Here is a 21129-nt window from a genome sequence, read left to right as displayed (position 1 = left end):
AAGCAGGACCAATTCCCAGTTAAATCATCCCAGCCAGGGCTTTGTCAAGCCTGACCTTAAAAACCTCTAAGGAAGGAGATTCTACCACCTCCCTAGGTAACGCATTCCAGTGTTTCACCACCCTCTTAGTGAAAAAGTTTTTCCTAATATCCAATCTAAACCTCCCCCACTGCAACTTGAGACCATTACTCCTCGTTCTGTCATCTGCTACCATTGAGAACAGTCTAGAGCCATCCTCTTTGGAACCCCCTTTCAGGTAGTTGAAAGCAGCTATCAAATCCCCCCTCATTCTTCTCTTCTGCAGGCTAAACAATCCCAGCTCCCTCAGCCTCTCCTCATAACTCATGTGTTCCAGTCCCCTAATCATTTTTGTTGCCCTTCGCTGGACTCTCTCCAATTTATCCACATCCTTCTTGAAGTGTGGGGCCCAAAACTGGACACAGTACTCCAGATGAGGCCTCACCAATGTCGAATAGAGGGGAACGATCACGTCCCTCGATCTGCTCGCAATGCCCCTACTTATACATCCCAAAATGCCATTGGCCTTCTTGGCAACAAGGGCACACTGCTGACTCATATCCAGCTTCTCGTCCACTATCACCCCTAGGTCCTTTTCTGCAGAACTGCTGCCTAGCCATTCGGTCCCTAGTCTGTAGCTGTGCATTGGGTTCTTCCGTCCTAAGTGCAGGACCCTGCACTTATCCTTATTGAACCTCATCAGATTCCTTTTGGCCCAATCTTCCAATTGGTCTAGGTCCTTCTGTATCCTATCCCTCCCCTCCAGCGTATCTACCACTCCTCCCAGTTTAGTATCATCCGCAAATTTGCTGAGAGTGCAATCCACACCATCCTCCAGATCATTTATGAAGATATTGAATAAAACCGGCCCCAGGACCGACCCTTGGGGCACTCCACTTGATACCGGCTGCCAACTAGACATGGAGCCATTGATCACTACCCGTTGAGCCCGACAATTTAGCCAGCTTTCTACCCACCTTATAGTGCATTCATCCAGCCCATACTTCCTTAACTTGCTGACAAGAATACTATGGGAGACCGTGTCAAAAGCTTTGCTAAAGTCAAGAAACAATACATCCACTGCTTTCCCTTCATCCACAGAACCAGTAATCTCATCATAAAAGGCGATTAGATTAGTCAGGCATGACCTTCCCTTGGTGAATCCATGCTGGCTGTTCCTGATCACTTTCCTCTCATGCAAGTGCTTCAGGATTGATTCTTTGAGGACCTGCTCCATGATTTTTCCAGGGACTGAGGTGAGGCTGACTGGCCTGTAGTTCCCAGGATCTTCCTTCTTCCCTTTTTTAAAGATTGGCACTACATTAGCCTTTTTCCAGTCATCCGGGACTTCCCCGGTTCGCCACGAGTTTTCAAAGATAATGGCCAGTGGCTCTGCAATCACAGCCGCCAATTCCTTCAGCACTCTCGGATGCAACTCGTCCGGCCCCATGGACTTGTGCACGTCCAGCTTTTCTAAATAGTCCCTAACCGCCTCTATCTCTATCTCCTCTATCTCTATCTTCATGGACTAGGGACCCAATCTTATGGGGTTCCACAGGCTTCTGTATAGATTATTTAGGTTAATCTTCCTATCTATCCAAAGTGACAGTGTTCAGTCTAGAAGACACCATCAGAGATGCTTAGTTTTGCACTTCTCAAAACACGGATTTGTGTCTTCAGAAGCAACATGCTTGTTAACAGCAAAACTGTTTTTAAATAAATAATACAATACAATATAGAGAGGTGAGAAATAACAGACCTCAACCCTATTGTCCCTCTGCAAATTTGTGTACCCAGAGTCAATCCCTTACCTCTCTCTAAAAGTGCAACGTTTCAAAAAGTTCAATGAATAGAAGATTGTTGGGGGCAGAATAGATCTGGACAAGGAGAAGTCTGGAGATAAATGTGAAAAGTGAAGGACATATGCTTGTTTTATAAAAATATTATATGTTTGCTGTTGAAGAATTATATCCAGAATACTTAACGGTGTTGTTTTAGTTAAATAAAATAATTTAAATGTCTGTTTGGTGATGTTCTCCTCCTAATAAGAGCATGGTAAGAAAATCCTCCAAATATTAATGATTAACCTGTTGAATTGGAGATAGTTCCCCTCCCAATAACTTCATAAATATCTGCTTCAATTACTTTTGGTAAATGAAATAACCAATCAACCGTTCATTTTCTGATGTACCTTTAAAACTAATCTGAAAGTTTTCAAAATAAATCACTGTTTAAAAATGTATAGCGTGTACCTTCTAAAAACGAAACCTACATCTCTCTCTGACCTGTGAAGAGTATGTATTAAGGTTATAATAACCAACAAGAATGCACTTTTATGTAGAAAATCATGATTAAATCGAGTGTTCCTAACTAGTGATTTAAATTAATTTGATTTAAATCAAATCCACCCTGGTTATTTATATTCATCCTTTGTAATTTGATCTTGTTTCCACTTTTTGTACAACTCTTTTGAGTTTCAGATCATTGGGGATCTCCTGGCTAAGACAGGGTGGTCTCGTTATACTTCCTATCTTTCCTATGCAGTGGGATAGTTTGCTCTTGTACCCTTAAAAATGTCTCTTCGAAAAACTGTCAACTTTTTTGAATTGTTTTTCCCCTTAGGCTTGCTTCCCGTGGGATTTTACCTACCAACTCTCTGAGTTTGCTAAAATCTGTTTTCTTGAAATCCATTATTTTATTGTGCTGTTCTCCCTCCTACCATTCCTTAGAACAGGGGTTGGCAAACATTTTGGCCTGAGGGCCACATCGGGGTTCCGAAAGTGTAGGGAGGGCCGGGTAGGGAAGACTGTATCTCCCCAAACAGCCTGGCCCCTGCCCCGTATCCACCCCCTCCCACTTCCTGCCTCCTGACTGCCCCCCTCAGAACTCCTGACCCATCCAACCCCCTCTGCTCCTTGTCCCCTTACTGCCCCCACTCCCATCCAACCCCCCCCCCATTCCCTGACTGCCCCACTCCCTATCCACAGCCCCGCCTCCCTAACAGGCCCCCCAGGATTCCCACACCTACCCCTGTTCCCCCCACCGCCCACCGAAACCCCACCCCATCCAACCACCCCCTGCTCCCTGTCCCTTGACTGCCCCCCGGGGTCCCCTGCCCCTTATCCAACCCCCCTCACTATGCCACTCAGAGCACCAGGACTGGCAGCCGTGCCGCCCAGCAGGAGCCAGCCATGCCGCCGCGCAATCTAGAGCATCGGGCAGGCTGGCGGCTCTTGCAGCCACGCTGCCCAGAGCAATGGCAGCATGGTGAGCTGAGGCTGCGGGGCAGGGGGTAAAAGAGGGGAGAGGCCATGAGCTGAAGGACCGGGCAGGACGGTCACACAGTCCACATGTGGCCCACGAGCTGTAGTTTGCCCACCTCTGCCTTAGAATCATGAACTCTACCATTTCATGATCACTCTCACCCAACCTGCCTTCCACTTACAAAATTCTCAACAAGTTCCTCCCTATTTGTCAAGATCAAATCTAGAACAGCCTTTCCCCTAATAGCTTTTTTCCACCTTCTGAATAAAAAAAAAAAAAATGGAATGTCTCCAAGACATTCCAAGAACTTTTTGGATAATCTGTCCCCGCTGTATTATTTTTCCAGCAGAAGTTCCCCCATCACCACCAAGCCCTGTGCTTTGGATGATTTTGTTACTTGTTTTAAAAAAAGGCTCAGCCATCTCTTGTTCCTGGTTAGGTGGTCTGTAGTAGACCCCCTACCATGACATCATCCTTGTTTTTTACCTCTTATCTTTACCCAGAGACTTTCAACAAGTCTGTCTAATAGTACTTTATTGTAACAACAGAAGCTAGAGGACTCAGAAGTACTGTGCAAAGGGCTGTAAAAATAGACAGTAAAGTGAAAGACCCTATCCTAAATGGTTTATAATTTAGGTTAATGATTAGAGCCAACAGGCGGATGAAATAAATGGATGAAGATGAGGGAATGGGAAGACAAGGTAGTACGTTTTCATGTAGACTTGTTGTGTGCACAAAGTAGTTCCCACCACCCACCAATTGTTAACTGGCAGTGTTCTGTAGGCGTCACAGCAGAACTAAGTCATAAGGAAAGATCTCACAGAGAATAAGGTAGAAACTGTAGACTTTATGGAGGAGTTCGTACCACACGTAAGGGTTAGCATGGGAAAAAGCACGAAGGGGTTCACGGAAGAACTGGAACAGGCAGAGTAGTCTGGAAGCACTAGTGGAACAAAGGTGGTAGCTGAAGATGTGATAATGCCCCTGAGGACAAGAAGTTTAAATTTGATGTAGTAGAGAAAGGATTCCAAGATGGAAGCAGCAAGCAAAAGGATAGAATTTTGAATGGAGTCCAGCTGGGCAAAACCGCGGTTGTCAAAACCAGAATGAGGATCTGAATGAGAGCTTCAAGAGTCGAGACATAGAGAAGGCTGAGTCTTGGAGATATTATGTAGGTAAATGTGGCCACATTTATCATTATTCCCGATAAAGTCATCCCTCCCTACAGAAATCCATCTCAATAAGCTATACAGATAAAAACACATTTATACAAGTGTAACTGCATCCATTTTGGGGGCAGCACCAACTTAACTGTATCTATTTCTAAATCAATATAGGTAAATGGTACAAAAACTGTGCTTAGACTGCTCTGAAGACTGATCTGTAAACTGTTGGCTTCCCATCTTAACATTCAGACTACATAGATTTCAAACTACCCATTTCCTAGAGTTTAGCTTGCATTCAGACATCTGTATAAAGATCAAAAGTTCTCTAAAATTGACATGCTTAGTCAGATTTCTTTGAAATTTGGTGTGCCTCGAGAGGGTGCAGAGAAAGGTTAGTGACCTAAATTTGGAGTCATCTGAGCCAGGGCTTCCAGAAATGTAAGCCCTGAAAAAGTAATTAAAAAAAAAAGCCAAAAAAAAAAAGCCACACATTTCTAGGTGGAGGCTTTTTTGCCCAGAGCTAGAGATCTGATGCCAGTCAAAATGGTCTGAGGGCAGGTCTACACTTAAAATGCTGCTTAACTGCATTGCTTAAGTGAAGACTCCTACACTGACAGGAGAGAGCTCTCCCACTGACATAATTAATCCACCTCACCAAGAAGTGATAGTTATGTCAACAGGTGAAGCTCTCCCACCAATATACTGCTCTCTACAGGTTCCCCAGTTATAGCGCCCCCCCCCCCCAAAAAAAAGTTTCTTTCTGCTGCCTTGTACTGTTAAAGTGAAAGGTACTAATGACTGGACGAAACAGACACCTCAGTGAGTTTGATTGCTGTGAACTACCTTTCAATTAACACAACTAAAGATAAGTTAATCAGAAGCTAGAGGTTGGCTACAGTTTGAGAGTCATCGGTGGCAGTTTTTTTTTAGGGGATTGTAATCAAGGTATTGGGGGGTGGGCAAATTAGACATGTGAATGCTTCTTGGGGCAGGGAAGGATATTATCGAGGAGTGGGGAAGAGGGGTTTGGGGCTGCAGCAAAAGAGGGGGATAAATGGGAATGGGATAAATGGCCCCCTCCTTGCATCCCATGTGAGCCAGGATCTGGGGAAAGTCCTGAACCTTTGAGTGGGAAGAGCTGAGAACGGACATACTTCACGCATCTCACAGGCTCTAAAGCACTCAGAAGGAAGATAGTACATCTGCTGAGATGAATGGAGCAGTTCACACATTTCAGAGCTCTTGTTTCAGGCTGTATTCATCTCTATGGGGTGTTCTCATTCAGCTGAGAACATCACATTGAGATGAATGGGCCACTTTGCCCTTGTCAAGGTCTCCTAAGTTGCAGAGGGATGTGCAGAGGTGCCCTTTCCCTCCATCCTTCCTGTTTAAAGGATAACCCTTCTAAGTGTCCTAAGATCCATACATTTGCCAGGATTTTCTTGAAATTTGTTATGCAGACTAAGGTTAATGATCCACATTTGGGGTCATTTGAGCAAGCAGTTCCAGAGATATAAGCCCTGAAGTAAATAGCCATTTTTCAAAAACCTATTGGGGTGGGAGGAGGAGAGAGGAAGAGAGCTAGAGATCAAAGTATTGCTGTGATGAGGATCAAAATGGTCTCAGTTGGTCAATTTTTACCCAAAGTAGTGAACAGCATCCACTAAGTCCTTGGGGACCCAAACTGAGAACAGTATTTAAGAACATGTTCACTTTCTTTACTTATAGCCATCTGCAGTCCAGAAGGTTTACAGCGTGCATGCACCAATAAAGGAAAACCCCATAAGAGGGTTTCTATGCAGCCACTTTACGGTTGCCTGGGTAGTTTGAGGGAACGTTTCAACAGCATTGAGCATACTACTTCTGGATCTTCGGGCAGATTCAAGTGGTGTTGCAGAATGCTGAGCTGGGCAAAACTCAAACATTGGAAAACCAGGAAATGCAGAGTTAAGGTTACAATGCCCTAATATGCTCCATTAACACACACAGCTTCACTGTGCCAACCCCATAGTTCACCTCCTTTTACAATCCGTTTACTCTCACGCACAGGTTTCTGTGGGCAAAAGGCAAACACTCAGACTTAGCCAAGTCCCGAGAAAGAATACAAAATGTCTACAACTTAAGAATCATTTCACAATCCCGTACACTTGGGCAGGATCTACACTAGGAAATTAGATCACTATAACTACATCGTTCAGGGGTGTGAAAAATCCACTCCCCTGAGTGATACAGTTAAATGACCTAATCCCCAGTGTGGACAGCACTAGGTCGATGGGAGAATTCTCCCATCAACCTAGCTACTGCCTCTTGAGGAGGCTAGAGTACCTACACCAGCGGGAGACGCTCTTCTGTCAGCACAGGTAGTATCTTCACTGAAGTGTTACAGCAGCACAGCTGCATCAGTGCCCTTACTCACAGTATACCACCTCAACCTACACATTCACTTAACTATCATTAAAGCATTAGAATCCGGTCATATTCCACCTGTTATGTGCTATATTGGAGCAGTGCTGATTGAAGGCAGAGCTAAGTGTGCATTGGAAATTCTATACTTCCTGGGTTTCAGAACCTTGAGTTTTGCTCAGCTCAATAGTCTAACAAAGAGACAACATACCACCAAACCACCCTAATTCTGCATTAACATAGTTTTTTACATTGAATTACACATGACTTGAGTTTGCGTACATTACTTCCATACAGGAATCATGCAAGCTTAAAGAGCAACATATTTAGTGCAAATTACACACACACTTTCAATTAACTGAGTTTGCTCTCAATTTAATTTATTCCTTTCATATTAGGTGACATTTAGCCTGTCCATTCCAGTGCTCTGCTCCAGATGACAATATTTTCTTTTATTGTAATCATGGATAATGATCCCTTCGTGGTAGTTATCCAATTTTACCACAACTTTTAACTGACCTATTGACAATTACTATTAAATTACCCTCCTCTGAACTGAATACAACTGTGATAGAATGGATCTCTAGTTATGCAAATTACTTTTAAAAAAAGGAGTGATTTAATACAGAGGTTTATTCTAGTTAGAAATATGCAGTTAGTGTAAGTGGAAAATAAGCCATAGAGTCTAGATAAAACGCATGTGCAGAAAAGTGAGAAGCGTAGTAGGGACGCCAGTTTTCTTCACCCCTTTTGCCACATTAATCCTTCCCAATACAACACACTACTACATGAAACACCCATTACTAGCTGTATTGTGCGGGGGTAATCCGATAAAGGGACGTATGGAGAAGGGCAAAGTTGCACTACATAGTTTGTCATTTAGGATAGCTGTGGTAATGGTAAGGTGTGTACATGGGGGTGGAAAAGTAGAGTGCATGAACGGTTAGGAATCTTAATTCTTTATTTCCTTGTTTTGTTGGTTTGAATAAATTTACTTTGAAGTTGTTAGGAGTGCTATGCACATATGCTTTTTGGGTACTAATATGAAAGAGATTAATTTTTGAGCCGGGGCAGGCAGGCGGACGAGGGGGAGGGGGGGAGAGAAAACTTGTTGCGTGTCTCTTGACTACTCGACAGACCAGGGGAAAATTTGTGGGGAGGGACTGAGCTGTGTAATGGGTGTATTTTGCTCATTCAGAAGAGCAGGAAAATGTATCCATGCTTACTTGAAAATTTCCTTTCTTCAAATAATAAGGTCCACAAATCTATTACATTAGGTACTACAGCCTGCTTGAACTTGTGAGCAGAACTAGATGAGTCAGCCACAGGAAGCAAAGGAATGCCCCACCACCAGAAGTTCCCTCTGAGAATTTCCACAGCCAGCATAATCCCATTCTACTTTCCTAAATTACAGATTGTGTTAACTATACTTTGAATAAAAGCACAAATTTCCTACTGCAGAGCATGGTGATAATTTCCCCCAAACAAAAAGTACAACTGAATCTTTGCATGTCAGTTTCCTTTCCTTTTCTGCATGATCTGGTTAACTCCAGAGTCCGCCGGATCTGTGGACCTTATTACCCAAAGAAAGGATGTTTTCAAGGTATGCCCAGACAAATGTTTCTGTTCTGTGTCATGCTAAGGTCCACAGGTCGATAACAATGGGATTTTCAAAAAGGCTTGCCTCCAAGGTGAGAAAGCAGGATCATCCTTTAAATTTGGACACTCAAATTGAAGTAAACTTTGTATCCTCTATCTTCCCTGGGGCACTGAAGACCGGAGAAGGGTTCTGCTGAAAAATGGCATCATCAAAAGATTGGATAACAAAGTGGGTCAATTTATGTACGGATGGCCACCTTGCAGATCTCAATACAGTAGACACGCTTCTCTGTCCTCAGTCTGTCCGTGCTCCTACAGATTGGCCTTTGATGCTTGACAGAAGGAAGAATATTTCCTGAATTTATTTTGGAAATGAATGCTCTGATACTTGTTAGGGCTACTTGTCTGGATTAAAACTATAATACTGAGTCTCATCCGAGCAAGCTCCCAACTTCATTAATTCATCTGACTGGAGACAGTAGTGATTGGGAAGGCTACTTTAATGGCTAGGCAGCATGACACCTGCAACAGGAGTGCAATGGGGGTAGTGCTGTAACGACCAGGATGAGTGTCCAAGGTTATGTCTGTAGATTTCAGCCTCATAAGCAAAGAAGCATCTAATGTCTGGGTTCGTACAAAACTTTATTTTCTTGAACATGTTAATAATATTATACTACAGACACTTGACCTTTTCGCTTGGACCCTCCCATACACCCACATTAAGGCCCTTCTGGAGAGTTGCAAGGCTATACAGTAGAACCTCAGAGTTATGAACTTCCTGGTCAACCACACACCTCATTTGGAACTGGAAGTATGCAATCAGGCAACAGCAGAGACACCCCCCCACCCCCCAAAAAAAGCAAATATAGTAAAGTTTGTGTTAAAATGTAAACTACTGCATGAATAAAGGGAAAATTTTTTTAAAAAATCTGACAAGGTAAGGGAAGTGTTTCTGTGCTTGTTTCATTTAAATTAAGATGGTTAAAAGCAGCATTTTTCTCCTGCATAGTAATGTTTCAAAGCTGTATTAAGTCAATGTTCAGTTGTAAACTTTTGAAAGAACAACCATAACGTTTTATTCAGAGCTATGAACAACCTCCAGTCCTGAGGTGTTTGTAACTCGGAGGTTCTACTGTACTTCACTCATTTAACATGGTAGTTAAACTATGGTCTTTGCTCGAACCAGTAAAACAAGTTGTATTGATAATTGCTCTGAAGTATCCATTTTGTACCTGCGTTGTCCTGGATGGAGGACTGTTGTCTGCAACAGGAGACCTTCTCGGACGTAGAGACATAAGAAGGCCCAAGAATACCACCTACCTCTAATACACTGCTTTTATCTGTAAATCTCAAAGCACTTTACAGGCCTGAGAGCCATAGCCTCTTCAGCCAGAAAAGATTAAAATGGTGTAATTACTGCTTTTTCCTACTTATCTTTTCATGGTTCTGGGAAACAGTGGAAGAAGTGGGAAGGCACAACGTTGAGACCTTGCCTGGCTTTGCAAGAGATCATTAATCACCTCACATCCTGGGACCTGAAACATTGAGAGGACACAGAGCACTTTATTGCTGTTTCCAGATGCAAAGAGGTCAATCACCAGCCCACTATACTGATTTACAATGAATAGACACAATGAATACTCTGCTTAATCTCACTTATGCCATTTAAGCCTTACTGTGCATCTTCCCCTTGATAGGCAGTGCACACAGAGATAGGAAACCTGGCTCGGCCCAGGACAGGAGAAGTTGATTTTCTTTCTAAAGTAAGGGTGATTGTTATGTTCCAATTCATTTATGAAAATCCCATCAGATACATTGGCTGTCACAACCAGAATCTGTTTCCATGAAAAGAAGAGGGCTCCAAGACCTCCATAAATGATTGCATTCCAGGAGGTGGATGCTCTGTGCTCTCGCTCTTTCTGCTCACCATTCCCTGGATAGAACTGGGACTTGAAGGAGCCCTCCCCATTATTCCCAGCTGGCATCTGACATTAGAAATCACAGGTAAATCCCTTTGAAAAATCTGATTCTCTGCATTCACCAGTGGAGGGAGGGGAGACTATACAATTGGGCCCTTGGCCTCTGCCAACAGATGAGATAGGGAAGGGATAACAAATTACTGAAGAAGGCTCACATGAACTCCAATTCACTGGAGCATGATTTCGCATGAAATCAACAGCATCCAATAAGACCTGAATTTTGGTTTTGGTGACATCATTTGTTCTTCTGTTAACAGTCTTCTGAGGAGAAACCTTGTACCAAATAGGATTCATCCTCAGCCCAGCCATATCTAAACCAGGATTCCCACTAGTATTACTAGCAGGGTCAGCAGCCGTGGAATTTTTTTCTTCTAAAAATCCCTTGTGTAGATAAGGGCCTCATCCTTACGGTCACCATGTCATCAGCAAACAAACTATCAGGTAGCCCCAGAATATTCTCTAGCACCCAGTAGCAAGAGGTTTCCAATGTAACGGAGATGCACTGAACTTGCTGAAGCCATGGCACATGGCTCCAGTAATCTTTGTGGTGGATTTAACGTGGCTCAGAATTAGGACAGATTGAGTCCCGCTCCCTCTTTTAAGGAAAAAACAGTTACTTACCTTCTCGTAACTGTTGTTCTTCGAGAAGTGGTGTTCACGTCCATTCCACATTAGGTGTGCGCACGCTGCGTGCACCAGCATCGGAAATTTTCCCCCTAGCAGCTCCCGTCGGGCCAGTGGGGGACCCCTGAGTGGCACCACTGCGTCATGCATATATACCCCCTGCCACCTGACCCCTTCCGGTTCGTTCTTCCCAGTGACTCAGACAGAGAGGTAGGAGGGTGGGTGGTGGAATGGACGTGAACAACATCTTGAAGAACAACAGTTACAAGAAGGTAAGTAACCATTTTTTCTTCGAGTGCTTGTTCACGTGCATTCCACAAGCTTACCTCTGGAGGAGGGTAGGAGTCACGGAACAACTGATTGGAGGACCGCTCCGCCAACCGCCGCATCCTCTCTGGCTTGCTGGTTGACCGCATAGTGGATTGTGAAGGTGTGCACAGAGGACCAGGTGGCTGCTCTGCAGATCTCCTGGATCGGGACCTGTGCCAGGAAAGCCGTGGAAGTCGTTTCCGTCCTGGTCGAGCGGGCTGTGACCGCCAGGGCCGAAATACCTGTGAGCTCAGATGCAGCTTGTAATCCAAGGCGAGATCTGCTGCGCCGACACTAGGAGGCCTTTCATCCTCTTGGCTACGGCCACGAACAGCTACGCAGATTTACGAAAGAGCTTGGTGGAAAAGGCACTCCAAACAGAACTCCAGCGCTCGACTGACATCCAGGGTGTGTAGGCTGTGGTGACTCGAGTTCATATGGGGTTTTGGAAAAAACACCGGCAGACAAATGTCCTGGCCCAAATGGAATTGCGAGACTACCTTAGGGAGGAACTTTGGGTGCGGTCGGAGCTGCACCTTATCCTTGTGAAACACTGAATACGGTGGCTCAGAGGTGAGAGCCCTCAGCTCAGACACCCTTCTGGCCGAGGTAACGGCCACCAGAAATGCCACCTACCAGGAAAGGCGGAGGAAGGAGCAGGTAGCGAGGGGCTCAAAAGGGGGTCCCATAAGTTTAGAGAGGACCAAGTTAAGGTTCCAAGGAGGGACTGTGGGGGCGTGAGTATGGAAACATCTTCTCCAGTCCTTTAAGGAACCGTCCCACTACTGGGTGGGAAAACACCGGGCCTCCCGAAAACCCCGGATGGAAGGCAGAGATGGCTACCAGGTGTACTCTGAGTGAGGATGGGGCAAGCCCCTGCTGATTGAGGTGCAGGAGGTACTCTAGGATGGCTTGCACCAGGGCTTGGCACAGCTGCACCTGTCGGGGCTCACACCAAGACGAGAACCTTTTCCACTTGGCCATATAGGTAGCCCTGGTAGAGGGCTTCCTACTGCAAAGCAGAATCTGCTGCACAGGAAGGGAGCGCTGGCTCTCCAAGGCGTTTAGCCACAGAGCTTCCACGCCATCAGGTGTAGTGATTGCAGGTCGGGGTGGAGAAGCCGCCCGCCGTCCTGCATGATGAGGTCCTGGTGTATGGGGCAGGATTACCAGGGCCTCCACCAACAGCTCTAGGAGTGTTGTGTACCAGTGCTGGCGGGGCCACGCCGGGGCAATGAGGACTGCCGCCACCCTGTCCCTGCGTACCTTGAGCAGGACCTTGTGTACCAAGGGGAGCGGGGGAAAGGCATACATCAAGCCCCCTCCCCACGGGATCGCAAACGCATCTGCGACTGAGCCCGGGTTGCGGCCCTGGAGCGAGCAGAACCGTGGCCACTGGGCACTGGCCCTGGTCGCAAACAGATCTACCTGGGGAAAGCCCCACCTGCAAAAGAGCGAAAACATAACGTCCACTCTGAGCATCCACTCGTGCACGCGATACGACCTGCTGAGGTAGTCTGCCAGTTTGTTTCACGCCCCCGGGAGATACGACGCCTCGAGGTGAATGGCGTGGGCTATACAAAAGTCTCAGAGAAGCAGAGCCTCGCAACAGAGCGGCGAGGAACGGGCTCCGCCCTGCTTGTTTATATAAAACATGGCAGTAGTGTTGTCTGTCAGAACTGTCATGCTGTGACCACTCAGAGTGGCATGAAAGATCTGGCCAGCTAGACAAACCGTCCTGAGAGCCTTCACAGTGATATGGAGCGACTGCTCTGCTCCGGACCACAAGCCACGAGTCCTGAGTCCCCCAGGTGAGCCCCCCATCCGTAGTCCGACACGTCCGTCACCAGCACGAGGTCCAGTTGTGGGGCGGCAAAGGGGATGCCTTTGCAAACCACAGGCTGGGACTGCCACCACAGCAGGGAGTCCAGCATGTCCCTTGGGACTGTCACTACCAAGTCCAGGGGGTCCCTGCCTGGGCAGTACACACGAGCAAGCCATGACTGTAGAGTCCTAAGTCTCCATCTGGCATGCCTGACCATGTGCGTGCATGCTGCCATGTGGCCCAGCAGCCGCAGGCAGCACCTGGCCATTGTCGTTGGAAACTGGGATAGGGAGGCCACTGCTTGCTGGATAGCTCGGAATCGGGATACTGGAAGGCTTGCCCTGGCCTGCACCTTGTCCAGGACCGCCCCTATGAATTCCACTCTCTGCGTGGGCAAAAGAATGGACTTGGGGACGTTGACCAGGAGCCCCAGCTCGCGGAACAATCTTAGGGCCACCTCCACGTGGCCCTGCACTTCCACTTCAGACTGACACGCCAAAATGGGTATGGGTAAACCCAGATCCTCTGCCTCCGTAAGAAGGCCGCCACCACCGCCATGCATTTTGTGAACACCAGTGTGGCCGCAGCTAGACCAAATGGGAGAACCGCAAACTGGTAATGTTCTTGGCCCACGGTGAAGTGCAGGAACCGCCGATGAGCTGGATGGATGACGATATGAAAGTATGCGTCCTTCATGTCGAGGGAAGGGATGATGGTGCCCAGAGAGACCATGCAGAACCGAGCCTTGACCAGGAACTTGTTGAGCCCATGCAGGTCTAAAATGGGACGAAGGCCCCCTTTGGCCTTGGGGATGAGAAAGTACCGGGAGTAGAAACCTTTCCCCTTTAGGCCGTGCGGCACCGCCTCTACCGCCCCCCACCTCTAGCAACAAGCAAACCTCCTTCTCTAGGAGATGCTCGTGAGAGGGGTCCCTGAAGAGGGACGGGGAAGGGGGGTTGGGGAGGGGGAGGGAGGGAGGGAAGAGAATTGCAGCGAGTACCAGTTCCGTACCATGTGTAAGACCCAACAGTCCGACATAATGCTAGACCACGCAAGGGAGAAATGGGACAGGCGGTTCAGGAAACAAAGGATGGATCCGGTGACTGGTCTGGTACGCTGTACACGAGCGCACCTTCAAAAGCCTGGCTTAGTGCCCGGCTGGGATTTGTGCTGACCGTGGTTCTGACCCGGCGCATGATTGTTGTTATTATTGCGCCGTCGCCGGTTATCCCTGCCTCGCCTACAGTAAGGCTCATGCCTATGACGAGGCTAGTCCTGGCACTGAGGGGGAGAGGCTGCAGCTTAAAGGGCTTCCTCTGCGTCACTGGGGTGTGCATTCACAGCGACTTAAGCATAGCCCTCGAGTCCTTGAGGCTATGCAGCCTTGTGTCTGTCTGGTCCGAAAAGAGCCCGGACCCTTCAAAAGGGAGGTCCTGAAGTGTATTCTGGACCTCAGGCAGCAGACCTGACTCCTGAAGCCATGGCGAGTGCCTCATGACCACCCCTGACGCAACTGTTCTGGCCGCCGCATCTGCTGAACTCAGGGAGACCTGGAGAGAGGTCTTAGCTAATGCCTTGCCCTTGTCCACCTGGGTTGTAAACTCCTGTTGGGAACCTTGCGGGACGTTGTCCTTAAACTTCCCCACCGCCACCCAGGAGTTAAAATTATGCCTGTTGAGGATAGCCTACTGGTTTGCAATCTTCAACTGAAGGCCCCCTGATGAGTACACCTTTCTGCCAAAAAGTCCAGGTGTTTTGCGTCCTTGGCTTAGGGGCTGGGGCCTGTTGTCCATGGCGCTCCCTTTCATTCACCACTGAGACCACCAGGGAGCATGGACTTGGGTGGCAGAACAAGAATTCGTAACCCTTTGATGGGGCAAAGTATTTGCGTTCCACACCTTTGGCCGTTGGAGCGCTGGAGGCCGGGGTCTGCCATATAGTCTTATAATTCAATTGGATGGTCTTAATGAGCAGGAGCGCTGTTCTAGATGGACCTTTGGGGCTCAAAATGTCCACCATGGGGTCCTCCTGCTCAACAGTCTCCTTGGCCTGCAACCCCAAGTTCGACCCTACACAGTAGCTTCTGGTGGGCTCTGTGGTCTATGGGTGGAGAGCTGGCCACTGCTGTACCCACCACCGCCTCATCCGGAGAGGACGAGGTTAACAGCTGCTCAACCCCCTCTGGCTGGTCCTCCTGCTCCCCTTCTCCCATGGGAGGGGCCTCTGACTCAGGCCGGGGCGGGAGACCTCGGGGTGGCACCGGACTCGGTGCTGGTCTCTCCAATTTAATCTGAGGGGGATGCTGGAGGCCTGGATACTGTAGCTTCCTGCGCCGTAGGGCGTCGGTGCGAGGACCGGGACCCGCTGCACCGAGCAGCTCACCCTGGATGGGGCACCTTGGCACTGTTGACAGGCCCAAGGAGTCCAAAAGGGCCAATGACCTGGCGGCCCCCATTGGGGGTGCCAAACTGAGAGTCCCTGCTGTCTGGAGCCTGGTGTGAGTAACTAATGGCCTGAGTCGGCGCTGGACTGCGGCGATGCCGACTGCGAAGGCCACAGCAGTGCCGACGATCTGTGCCGGTGGGAGGTCGACGAGCAGCTCCTAACCAAATGGGAGCGGGACCGGGACCGGTACCGATATCCCCAGGACTGGGATCTGAACCAGGACCAGCGCTGGCATTCCCGGGAGCGGGATCGGCGTCTGTGGGAGTCCTCCAGTGAGGGCCATCTCGACTCCTCCTGGTGCCAGTCTCTAATTAGTGCTGGAGAGCATTGTGCCTCTCCCATTATTTCCTCACGTCAACCCACTCCCAGTACCGTGACTTCCTTCTGAGCCGCGGGTAACTGGTAGTCCACAGACACGGAGCACGACCGGGACCAACTCCAGGAGCGATGCTGGGATGATGTCCTCGAACGGCACACCATTGCCAGCTTACCCCTCAACGGCACACGTGGCATGAGTGCCGAAGGATTCTCCCCATATGGGAGGGGGCTCGTCGCCGACAGCTCAATGAGGTCCTTCACCAACTCAAAGGTGCCAGGCTTGGAGGGCTGATCCAGTAAGTCTTCGAGCCCATCATCTGCACTGAGCTCACTTAGGCCTGGGCTTGGTGGGACTTGTGGTGCTGAAGCGGCGTTCCTGCTCTTATTGGTGCTCGGGGCCTTGGAAGGCGCTGGCCTCCTATGCGGGGAATGTCCACGCCTTCCCTTTGATTGCACCATGGGCTGCACCGGGGAGGATGAGCGGTGCCAGGGCCTAGTCTGGCACTCTGGGGCCAACAGCTTTCGGTGTTTAGCTGGTGTTGGGTCTCTCGACAGCTCTTGGGCACTACACACCGAGGAAGCCAGAGCCGACGTCAGGTGCTCCAGTCCCCATGGCTGCAATGCAGCTTCCATCAACAACTGCTTCAAACAAAAGTCTTTCTTTCTTTGTTCTTGGCCTGAAAGCCTTGCAAATCTTACACCGCTCAGTTTGATGCTCTTCCTCCAGGCAACGTAGACACGAGCCGTGGGGGTCACTAACTGGCATAGGCTTGCGGCACGTGGCACAAGCCTTAAACCCGAGGGCCTGCAGCATGCCCCGTGGCGGGTGCTGGAAGATTCCAAGCACCTAATCACTTAAGTGTCCACAACAAAGGTATGCTAACTAACTGATAACAGCTATCTATGAGAAAGGCTAAGGGACTGTACTCATACGAGAGAGAAAGAGAGAGAGGGGCCAACGCCGCCACAGATTGTAAGAAGGAACCGGAAGGGGTCCGGCGGAAGTGGTATATATGCATGGCGCAGTGGCGCCACTCAGGGGCCCCCGCCGGCCCAACAGAAGCCACTAAGGGAAAAAGTTTCCAACACTCGCGCACACCTAATGTGGAATGGACGTGAACAAGCACTTGAAGAACAAGAAGAATTTAAACTGAGAGACATTAGAATCTTCTGAGTAGGACGACCGCTTCCTTCTTGGTTTCTGAACCGCGAATGCCACAATCTTAGGTCCACTAGAGCTTCTCTAGAAAAACTGCTCTGTGGGTCAGCCACACCCGTTTTCTACTTCTCCAAACCTAGCCTGAAGAGAGGCAAATTTAAATTAAGATTTCATATGAAGAGGAAGGTTCTTCTTTTTTTAGAAAACCTAAGCAGCTTGAAATTGAAAGTTATTATAAACAACAAGAAAAACATTTAAATCACGGGTTCTCAACCTGCGGCTCAATCAGCACAGAGCTGTGGCCCATGTGAAATCCTCAGGAGCTTTCCTCAACATTTGTACATGTGATCCAAGGTCCAGAGTAGAAATTGCCACTACCCACCACCAAGTCCCCTGCACTCGAACACTTTTCACATTTAATCATGGCAGCAGGAATAGCAAAATATATGGAACATCTTTGGCAAGGAATATGGGGAAGGCCGGGGGCTGGTCTACATTGGGAATTTACATGGGCACAGCTGCGTCACTCAGGAGGATGAAAAATCCACACTCCTGGTAGACTTAGCTATGCGAACCTAAACCACAATGTAGACAGCACTAGGTCAGAGGTTCTCAAACTGGCAGGCAAGACAGACGCCCTGGGTGGACACGGAATGTATTCAGGGGGTGGGGGGCAGGTGAAAAGGCAGAGCGTAGAGTGGCAGCTGCTGTGTGGGCATCCAGCTCCAAAGGCAGCGTCACCACCAGCAGCATCACAGAAGTAAGGGTGCCATGGTATGGTATTGCCACCCATACTTCTGCACTACTTCTGGGTGGCCGAAAAGCTATATAATATATACTTAAATGGCTCTGTTTGAATCAGTGCCTTACTGTTTTTAATATTTAGTGAGTTGCATGAAGATCTTTTAAAATTGGTATATATACACGTGTGTGATGGAGGGGGGGGGGAGGATACGTAAACTACTACAGACACACAGAAGAGGGGCGTGATCAAATAATATTAAGAACCACTGCACTAGTTAAACAGAAGAATTCTTCAGTCGACCTAGCTACTGCCTTTCACGAAAGTGGATTACCTACGCCCACGGGAGAACCCCTCCTGTTGCCATATGTAGCATCCACGCTGAAGCGCTGCAGTCACATCCCTATAGCATCTTCAGTATAGACATACCCTGGATAACTAATAGATCTTGCTAAAGCTATTTGTACGCTGAAGCAGTAATCACAGCAGTATTGCTGAAGACAATGTCTCCCACTCTGTTCATTTGATTAAGCCTCCACTAGAAACACAGTTTGAAGTCTGTACTATCTAGTTAATTGAGGACAGCAAAAACCCATGGTCTGCAAGCTTAACATTGCAGACTGAAAATATTTGGAGGTGAGGAAGAAGAGGGAAATACAAAATTAAATAATCCTCAAAAGTTCCAAGAATGATATTTTACCCATCACAAAGTGAGAGAATACATTACACATTTTAAGTTATCAAAAAAGCAAGAAAAATGCCTATAAAGTACAAATATGAACTGCTCTCTGGTTTTCTCAAATTGAGTTGACAGGAAGGGATTTTTGCTTTTGGAATAGGGAGGTATATCTGGATAAAAATTTAGACAAACATTTTCAAGACTAAAATCCTATTCCATCAGGAAGTTTTCTTACCCCGTTACCAAGAACAATGTAAGAACATAAGAACGGCTATACTGGGTCAGACCAAAGGTCCATCTAGCCCAGTACCCTGTCTTCCAACAGTGGCCAATGCCAGATGTCCCAGAGGGAATGAACAGAACAGGGAATCATCAAGCGATCCATCCCGTCGCCCATTCCCAGATTCTGGCAAACAGAGGCTACGGACACCATCCCTGTTCATCCTGGCTAACAGCCATTGATAAACCTATCCTCCATGAATTAATCTAGTTCTTTTCTGAACCCTGTTATAGTCTTGGCCTTCACAACATCCTCTGGCAAAGAGTTCCACAGGTTGATTCTGCATTTTGTGAAAAAATACTTCCTTTTGTTTTAACCCCGCTGCCTATTAATTTCATTTGGTGGCCCCTAGTTCTTGTGTTATGAGGAGTAAATAATACTTCCTTATTTACTTTCTCCACACCAGTCAGGATTTTATAATACCAGTTTAGAATTAGTTCAAAGCATTTTAAGAGTTCAATTTAAATTTTTCACCTTTTATGTGGCTTATTTAATTAATCTCAGACAACGAAATTAAAAACAGATCAGATTCTCTTGCTGCGGACAGATAATTTTAATTTCTGGTTCATTGGCCCCACGTTTTTTTATTTAGGCTTCCAGCACTGTAGGAAAATGCTTAAGTCCCAAACTCTCTAAATTAATGGAGGTTTGTTTGTTGTTCTAATTATCCTAAAAGCTTTAATCCATACTAGGGTTTGTAAAATTTACTTGCCTCCTTTCCCACTAAAAGGGTAGCCTAAAATGTTTGACAAATTTAAACTGTTAAAGCGAGCATGGGATAGGACAACTGCTACGTGATCTTTTAAACACAAAAACAAAGCAGGATCAGTGCTGGTCCATCTTAGGTGTTGTTCAAACAGAAGAGAAGACTCCAGGCCCTTTCTCAACTTGTAGCTGAAGAAATAAAACAAAACATAGTTCTGTGCTTATGTAACAACATTGCATACTGTACATCAGCAGACCTTTACATGTTTTACAAAAGGTAAATCCCCATTATCCCCATTTTACAACAAAGGAAGGAACAGACAGGTTAAGTGATTTGCCTAAGATCATCCAGCCAGTGAGCTGCGGAACCAATAACAAAACCTCAGTCACCTAAATTTAAAAATCTTGTGGCAAGAGCAAATGTTTGCTCAATAATATACATAACATGCATCTCACTCAACTAATGTGACAATGTAGCCTGCCTCAAAACAAAAACCTCTACATTATAGCAAATATGTTCTCACCATAAAAACTGTACCAATCGTTCAGTATGACAAACCCCCACTCAGAGAACTATCAGTATTTAAGTGACTAGTATAAAGTTCTCTGCTATAGTCTGCATGTAATTATTGTTTTCAATGCCTGCCTGAAAAGTCAAACTATTAGATTATATTAAGACAGTATACAAATGTGGAACAAAGAGTGCAGTTAGGTTTCATCATTTTGATCTTACCTGTATTACACATTCATTGACATTTTAAGGATGACTGTGTAGTCTATCTGCCTATTATATAGTGTCATGGTCTGACTTGCTTCTGAACATGGAAGCTAAGTTTTCATTACAATAAGAGTCACACAGGGAAACTTGCCTTTTGAGAGCTCCCATGTTTGCAATTATATTCTGGTCCTAAAAGTGGTTCGACAGGTTTTACTTTAAAATTAAATACCATTTGACCCTGAACTTAATTATCTAGTAACTAGCTCCCTGCTCCAGGGTGTACTTAAACCTTTATTACACAGAACCTGACATCTGATGACCTTACAGGTGACAAACCATCAATTAAATCCTCTGCTGTGCAATTGCCCATTTTAGACATAGCACCATTCTGCAAAATCCTTAGAGACAGACAAATGCTATACTTTATAAACAGGGTCCTGCATACTCCATGGCAACAAACCCTAAATCCTGAATCATCAATAATGTATTCAATTACTATAAAATATCCTCAAATCCTGCCCACAAACATAGCCCATTGCAGAAAATACTCAGCTTTGTAAAATTAAATGGTTTATGATTTTTAGGAGAGCTTTTTCCAATATGGTCTCCAGGTGGCCCAGCTCTCCTTACTCAGCCTTAGTTCCTGTGACGTCATCTCAGTAGAACTGAGACACAAAACCAAAATGTTGGCTGCCTAGCTGCAGCAAAATGATAAATTCCACTGCACAAATGCTGAATTATGTGACGTGAAAAAAAAGCCAAGTTTCACAGCCCCAGAATCACAGAGTCCATGGGGCCCAGATTCAGACAAAGAATAAGTTTGCATCTCCTAGAGCTATCGTTTCAAGCTATCTGCAGTCTCGGTAGTTGGTCTACCCTCTGTTCCTATTTTCAAG

General features: G+C 46.7%; 1 protein-coding gene across 2 annotated transcripts in view; it reads right to left on the bottom strand.

Annotated features, from left to right (window-relative positions):
• LRP6 (LDL receptor related protein 6) overlaps positions 1 to 21129 on the bottom strand; it is a 191372-nt gene that overhangs the window by 121329 nt on the left and 48914 nt on the right. The window lies entirely within an intron of this gene.

This window comes from Lepidochelys olivacea (genome assembly GCF_965140295.1).
Source record: "Lepidochelys olivacea isolate rLepOli2 genome assembly, chromosome: 1".
NCBI classification, from domain to species: domain Eukaryota; kingdom Metazoa; phylum Chordata; order Testudines; family Cheloniidae; genus Lepidochelys; species Lepidochelys olivacea.
The sequence above is the reverse complement of the archived record's forward strand: the minus strand, read 5'-3'. Positions and strand labels throughout refer to the sequence as shown.